General features: G+C 33.1%; 1 long non-coding RNA gene across 1 annotated transcript; it reads right to left on the bottom strand.

The window, feature by feature from the left end:
- Positions 1-1,604: 1,604 nt before the first annotated feature.
- Positions 1,605-5,567, bottom strand: LOC134249467 (uncharacterized). Its single transcript, XR_009988286.1, has 2 exons — positions 4,993-5,567; positions 1,605-1,994 (listed from the first exon to the last, which is right to left on the bottom strand). It is a non-coding gene; the product is annotated as an uncharacterized LOC134249467 (long non-coding RNA).
- Between the last annotated feature and the right edge of the window lie 3,033 nt (positions 5,568-8,600).

Below are 8,600 nucleotides of genomic sequence, written 5' to 3'. Positions count from 1 at the left end.
TCAGACTCACATGGTGAATTGCGTTATGGATTTTCAAAAGACGGCGGTATATTGAATTTGTTTAGGATTGATATACATGTATATGTATTTCTTTGATGATTATTTAATTGTTTTCAAAACATTTTATTGGAAAATTTCTGTAAATTTTATGTAGTTATTGTGTTTAAAATATTGATTGACTTTGATATGGTTGAAATGAGTTTTGTTGGATTGAATTTAAAATCAGTGATTTTATACTTTCATTTTCCCGTTCTTTGTATTTAGAGCTGCTGCGTGTCGTTGCTATGTCCAAATGGTGTGTTTGTTGTTTATTGTACTTTCATTTGAAAGTAATGAATGGATTTAGAGTAGAAATATGATTTCTTTCGTTTGAGGAACGAATTAGACAGAAATCAATTTCTACTTGGTGTGATAATGAATTACTTTTTCGGAATTGCAAGGTTTTCATTCGAATACCTGGTGAATATCACGTGGTTCTTTAGAACCGGTCTCGTTAGCAGGGCTATATAAGAGGTGAATAGTGGTTTAAATACCAGTTTAGGACGACACGTAGAGCACGATAAAGTTTAACTTTTATCATGATTTATTCAATCCAACATAAACATGTATATATACAAATTGATTTTCATATTTTACATAATTATGTTATGTACACTGTAAAAATAAAGCTGCTGCGTGTCGTTGCTATGTCCAAATGGTGTGTTTGTTGTTTATTGTACTTTCATTTGAAAGTAATGAATGGATTTAGAGTAGAACAAGAGTATTTTTTATTTCGGCCTAATGAATTCATGCTGATGATGGAGTCATTTTCATTCCCTGTACTGGTTTTAAAATACTATGGATAGTGAACATAATTTTAAAATGTCAAAAAGTGTGTTTCCCAGGCATTTAAAATACTACAAGCTTATTTTTTTGTGTATTTAAATGATTTACTTCAGTCTAAAATAACCTACATAACAATGTGTTACCCCCACATTCAGTCTTCAGATTTATAAATATGGAATTTTCCAATTAAAGTTTTTAATGAGTTAAAGTAAATGAATCAAGACACACTGGTATTACTATTTTTGGCATTCCAATTCATTAATCTTGGCACATCAGTGAAAATTTTACCAGTCATCAATAAGTGTTTGATGTTCTTTTTCAAGTGATCTAAAAAATCTATTTTTAGAGTATGCAATTAAGCATCATTCAGCTTCAATAAGAACACTACATGTAACAGAAATATTTGCCTATTTACATGTACATAGAATGTTGGTGTCCTTAAAAAATAAAATATCAGGGACAGTATTTTTTTTAAAAAATGTATTTACTAAAAATACAACTTGGACAGAATATCATATTAACATGTACTGTATACAGGGTTATTTTCGCCCCGTGTTATTATTGCCCTTTTGAACTTGTAAACAATTTTCCCCTGTTTTAAATTTGCCCAAGTCATACTTCTGTTTAAGAAATTATGAGGTGTAATTTGAATTTGCCCAGTTTTAAATTCGCCCAATCAAGGATAGGACGAAAGGGACGAAAATAAAACGAGGGTGAAAATTCCCCTGTATACAGTATCTCTCAATTAGTACATTATACTTAAAACAAACATCACACTATTGTAAAATATGTTTTCATTTATTCTATAAAAACAGTTGTAAGATTGTACAAAAGAGCCAGGGATGCATTGCTATTTACATACATCTCATATCTAATTAATATGTACAATACACAAATCACTTGAAATCCACTTTAAACTTTAAATTCTGTCCATTTCATTTTAGATCTAAGTGGGAGATAACTTTAAAATGTATATATGTATGTCATCAATGGATTTGGCGCACATCATCACATCGGTTTTAATGCCACTGTCTGATTAACAAAAGTTCCTGGCTTGAATTTTCACTATTTTAACAGATAGAATTTCATCAGCTGGATTTAGGTACAAAGAGAAGACCAGCATACTTTAATCCTGGAGGAATTTCTGCTTTGCTTACTCTTTCATGGGCCTGAAAAATATGAAACATCAATTAGGTTAATTTCAAAAAATGCCAAATATTTAAAAAAACAATGCTATAAATACAGTTTTAACTACAGTTGTTAACTTTATACAGTGAGTAATGTGTACATCACACAAATAAACAAAATATAAGCTAAGGAGGAAATTATTTTAGAATTTTACACATTTAGAGCAATTTATTTAAATTTTTTCCAGGTAAAAGAAAATAAATTGTCACTGACAAACTTTAAATACTTCTCCTATGAAATAGGGGCACAATGACAATAAGTAACTTTACAAATTGAACATATTAAATTTGGCTATTTAATATCAAAGTAATGATCACAGTTTTAAACACTCATCTAAGATCTTTTCTCTTCTTACTCCAGTAAAATTTAAAAGGAGCCATTGAGGCTGATATGATTAATCGATTATAATAATAAAGATTCTGTGTGAGGATTAAGTACACGTATATCGATCAATATGTAATGTAAAAATATTTATATCGCAAAAAGAATAAGGCATTTTTTTGTTTATACTTATATTTTGTGTTAATTATATACGATAAACATATTTTAAATTCAAAATTTTTATATAAAAATACATACTAGTAATAATTCTCACCACTTATATACAATAATTTTGTTTTACAGCGGATATACCATGTACACAGCTTATTCTTTTAAATCAAATGAAAATTATTCATAAATAATTGTGAAGAAATGGTTTGTTCTTAAAATTTTTATGCCTTCAGATCGATACATCTCAAGCGTATATTATTTATGTCCTGTCTGTTTATCTGTTCAGCTGTTTATCTGTCTGTCTATTGTCAATTTGAACATTCGCCGTAACTTTTTAACTCTGAGAGGTATAGACTTGATATTTGGCAGGCGTACTCAACTTAAAGAGACACCAACTTCAATGACCTTGTGACCTTGACTGTGACCTACATGCTTAAAATAGTTCTTTCGAACTTTTACTATAACTTTTGAATCATAGGAGATGGAGACTTCATATTCGGTATGCATTTTCCACTAATAAAGTTCTTTCAAATGACATTGAAATCAATGACCTTATGACCTAGACTGTGACCTATATGCTAAAAAAGTTTTTTTAACTTTGTTACCACCGGCCGCACAGTGTTTCACTAACACATCTTGTTCAATACAAAAAAAGACTTCCTGATCAACATGACCAATTCAAATATTTGATACATATTGACATTGTATTGTAGCTCAAATATAAGGATAGATACATATCTGCCTTCTGAAAAAATTATATATCTGTTTAAATCCTTAAGTACAATCTAGATTCTACTCGTAAACCAGACACAGGACAGTACTTGATAGGGAACAGCCTAACTAAGACTGCAAAGACAAAATCCGTAACCATGCATACTACATGTATTGTTTAAGAGTTGACTTCTAGATTGGTTCAAAAGTTGAAATACATGTACACTGTACTACGTTTGAGTGGACTTAGTTATCAGTTGGTCAGGTTATATATGTACATTACCACATTGTTGTAAGCATGAAGCTCTCCTGCTCTTGGCCGCTTGATCAAAAAATTTCCTAATCTTAATCTTGATGCCTCAATCTTGATTATGACGTCATATGACATTGTAAGTGAACATGGGTTTCTAATTCCATCCCAATTGAAATGATCAATTTACATTCATTCAACAGTGTTTCTTACACTGCGACTGGGTATCATGTAAATAGAATGTTCTATCGTTAAAATGATATTGTCCTACAGACACGGTTTAACGATAGAATTCGTTCCGTGTATTCGTAATGTAGCAGAAAGGAACACGTGCTATAACTTGCATAGTGCATTTACTAGGAACAATCTAGAGAGTTCTGAATGTAAACATGGCAGGTAATAAATTTGAATCGAGAGAAAAACATTGAGAAAATTAATTGGATTTTCATATTTAATATAGGGATTATTTTGAGGGGATAAAAGGCATAAGCAATCTCAAGAAGGTTTGTTTTGATTATTTTGGTAGTAACCAGTATTCCCAATGCAAATCTTTTTTATATTCTTCAAAATCATTTTGGAGCGGATCCGCTCTGATTTGCTGAGGTTGCAAGTATATGGGACATATTCTAACTGTGGTGAGGGCCTGTACCGAGACACAGATCATTCTAACTAGGTATCATGATCAAAGTAAAATATCTTACAAGTGTTGTCACGATGATCGATTTATAATCGATGATCGGTCAGAAAGGCTGTCGATTTTAGACAATAATTAATCGATTGTAGATTTTAACAATCGATTAATCGGTATATTTCAGCACATATCTTTTTTTTTTTTTTACAGTTTTCTCACTTTTATTTCAAGAACAGGCTCTTGTTATCAAAATATAAATCTTTCAAGAGTTGTCCTTTACTATTTTAAAATACATGGACTTAAAATCTGTTTTAAATAAATCAAAAGATATTTGTATTTCTAAACTGAAGAAAATTCTAATTTTTATAAAATCTAATGCCTATTTCATGCAAAGGGTTACCGATTCGATTATTGGCCGATGATCAGTCGGTTAGGGTCTACCTATGTTACCGATTAATCGATTCTGAGTTTCAGCTGATTTGACAATACTATATCTTACTTTGCTTTATTTGCAAATGGTCAATATTTAAATGAGCTACAAAATACTAATGATCGAGCTACGTACAAAATATTCTCTCTCCTTTGACCAGGGTCAGAATGGGAGAAGGTTGTAAATTTTGGCCGTGGTTGCAACAATGGGTTATGTATAATTTGACTTGATAATTTGTGGATTAACTACAGAATACTGCATCTGCAGATTCTAAATTTTGAAAAAATTCATTTATTTTTTATTCAATTGTAAAAATTGAACTTTAAAATCACATGGGTTTAACATGTTGAAATGCCTTAATTGCTCAGAATTTTGAGTTTTTAATTTTTTGTTACACTAACTTTGTTTCACATAATCTTTACTATTTTCATATAATCTTATTTAAAAAAAGCATTGTTTACATACCCTCTGAGTGGTTGTAGTGACTGTACTGATGATCTATTGGTTCCTTGGTTTACGACTTAAAATTCCATTTAGGCTAAAGCATAATATTTTCGCTAAAATATTCACAGGACACGCAATAAATTTTCATCTGGATTTGACATAAACTTCATCATGTTCATTGTCCATCACGTTTCCATGCTTACACGTTGCACACATTAGGTCTATTCCAACTACTGAAATTGCATCACAAAAAGGATAGATCATCGCATTTTAGCTGCAATCAATATCAAATAACTATGTAACGATAACTTCGCAATATGTAGATTTACTTCCAACTTCCACTATGTCGCCATTTTGTTTTTTTACGATTGCAATACGACAAAACGAAATTCGTTAAAAATCGCTATTTTTTTCGGTAAAAACTGAAAACAGATAAAGGAAAGTCATTTAATACAAATTAAATATAAAAATTACCCCAAAAATTATTTTTAATGGCTTAAAATAGCGATGCTGTTTTTTGAATTATCCACTTCCGGCAGGATAATCCTACTTCCGGTAGCATTACTAGCATTGACCTAGTTTAAACCAGCATCAGGATAAGGATCAAACAAGGATCAAGATAAGGATAACTAGCATCAAAATCAGCAAGCAAAGGAAGCATCAAAATCAGCAAGCATAGGAAGCACCAAAATCAGCATTGATGCTGTAACAAAATTATTTCCCTGCACTGTACCTCTCTGATTATTAAATCATAGTTTTTGCAATGTAGCACCGAGTCTTTGAAGAGTTCAGCTGCCCTGTTATTTGGATTACGCTTTCAAAAGAACACATACTTGAATATCAGGAGTCACCTCAGGCTATTATCTGAATACCGATGGATGGTAAATGTTTAAGGGAAAAACTTTTCATTTATTATTCTACGATATATATAGGTACACTTTAGGTCAAAATAGCCAAGAGATTTACTATTTTTCAAGTACACATTCCATTTTGCTGTAAATAAATATAAATTCAGTTGCGCATCAAATACTAAAGAACAATATCTGCATCAGTTTTAAAATGAATTTCTACTATCTACTACTATTGATTATTACTTCTCTTATTTTAAGCTCTTCCTGGAAAATTTTTTTTAGTGCTGAAGTATGTAATTTTTGCTCGTGGTCCTGAAGCTTCTCTGCATCTTTTCATGTTTTGTAGATCAATGTTTTTGATGTTGATAATGGTGATGCAGAAAACCTTCTTCAGGTTATAGGAGAAGCTGTTATTCGAAACTGGGCACATCAGTCTGAACACACTGGTAAGAGAACGTAAAAATAACTTTTTATTTGCCTGATGTGATTCTCAAATTACTTTTCACAGGTATTTCAGTCCGTAGAGCGATTGCTCGGCCGCAACAGACGTAAGTTGATTAAAACTTGGGAAGCCACTGTTCCTACTTCATGCACTCGGCACTTTGAAATAAAAGTAGCGGGTCCTTCGGATGGGACCTTCAGAACCGAAGGTCACGCCAGGCATTAGTACGATACAGAACCCTCAATGCTCATGGCCCTGTTTTTCTTAATGTCAAAATTTGAAGCGACAAACATTGTCGATACTGAATAGGTAGTCGTTTTTAGCTCACCTGAGCCGAAGGCTAAAGTGAGCTTTTCTGATCAAATTTTGTCCGGCGTCCGTCTGTCTGTCTGTCCGTAAACTTTTCACATTTTCAACTTCTTCTCAAGAACCGCTGGGCCAATTTCAACCAAACTTGCCACAAAGCATCCTTTGGTGAAGGGGATTAAAGTTTGTTCAAATGAAGGGCCAAGCCCTCATTCAAGGGGAGATAATTGAGAATTAATGAAAATTTGGTGGTATACTTTAAAAATCTTCTTCTCAAGAACCACTGTGCCAGGAAAGATGAAACTTATGGGGAAACATCCTCTCGTAGTGTAGATTCAAATTTCTTCAAATCATGACCCCTGGGGGTAGGGCGGGGCCACAATGGCCAACCAAATTTTTGCATAGAAATATATAGGAAAATTCTTTAAAAATCTTCTCAAGAATAACAAAGACATAATTGAATCATATTTATATGGACGCATCCACAGGTAGTTCAGATTTAAGTTTGTTCAAATCATGACCCCCACCCCCCCACCCCCCCCCCCCCCCGGGTAGGGCAGGGCCACAATGGCCGACCAAAGTTTTACATAGAAATATATAGGAAAATTCTTTAAAAATCTTCTTCTCAAGAAAAGCAAAGCCATAATTGATCATATTTTTATAGAAGCATCCTCAGGTAGTGTAGATTCAAGTTTGTTCAAATCATGATCCCCGGGGGTAGGGCGAGGCCAAAATGGCCAACCAAAGTTTTACATAGAAATGTATAGGAAAATTCTTTAAAAATCATCTTCTCGAGAATATCAAAGCCATAATTGATCATATTTATATGGAAGCATCCTCAGGTAAGAAAGATTCAAGTTTGTTCAAATCATGACCCCGGGGGTAGGGTTGGGCCACAATGGCTGACCAAAGTTTTGCATAGAAATATATAGGAAAATTCTTTAAAAATCATCTTCTCGAGAATAGCAAAGCCATGATTGGTCATAGGACTACTTTTGGATTAAACTTTTCAATAATAAACTGATTTCTACTTTTTTTAGTAGCCACAGTGCTCAGGTGAGCGATGTGGCCCATGGGCCTCTTGTTTGATATTAAAATTATTCCAGGTACTGCCTGTCATTGAGCTTTTTCGTGCCAGCACCTACTGCGACACGCGTACGGTCGCATTTGAGGACCAGCTTCTACATGTACGTCCCACAGTGAGATTCGAACCCGCAACAAAAGGATTAATTCCCTTACTTCGTTACTCTAAAACGGACGCTTTTATCATTTCGTCACGCATGCGACTTATGGACAAGCGATTTAAAACTTTATTTAGAATACGGTAAATCGTTTTTAACATCATTTGGAATTGTACACAGAGAAAGTTAATCTGAATGAATGACAATGAAATTTTGACTTCAAATTACTATCTCCTTTCTTTTAAATCAACCTTAAATAGGGGTGAGTAAATACGGAAGATGCAATCAAAGACTGTGTGAAATGCAAAAATAAAAATTGCACGAATGAGACTTGTAGTTCATCTTTAAAAATGTTATCATATGCTTACCTCTAGGTAGAAAAACACAACAACCAAAAGATTTCTACCCTTCAAAACCTGTTGCTGGAATTCAATTTCATGACAAGACTATGGTATCTTCAAAGAGTCAGTATGAAATTCAACGCTTTCACAAAACAACAACTGCTATGTCTCTTCCACTGTACCTTTTCTTTGGATACCAAGTTCTTCAAGCAAATAGAATTCTTGAAAAATATGGAAAGGTAAGGTATTATTTTCGCCCAACAAACAAAGAATCTTAGCTTTGGTAAAACCACAATATTTCTTTTCAAGTAATTAAATTAAACAACATGCTTTGCCGCTTGTATATGGACTTTGGGGTTCCTAAATGAATGAAAGGCGGGGCAACGTCATTTTCTAGGGTTTATTTACATAAGGAAGGTGAGGATAACTGTGAAATAAATATGTGAGGCGGACATTCAACACGGTCCCCTGGAAATTCCAAAGGTGGGATCAGGTGGGGCCTATGTAT

The sequence above is a fragment of the Saccostrea cucullata genome, unplaced genomic scaffold, assembly GCF_032062105.1.
Source record: "Saccostrea cucullata isolate Sc308-1 unplaced genomic scaffold, CSIRO_AGI_Scuc_v1 ctg2688, whole genome shotgun sequence".
Classification (NCBI taxonomy): Eukaryota; Metazoa; Mollusca; class Bivalvia; order Ostreida; family Ostreidae; genus Saccostrea; species Saccostrea cuccullata.
The sequence above is the reverse complement of the archived record's forward strand: the minus strand, read 5'-3'. Positions and strand labels throughout refer to the sequence as shown.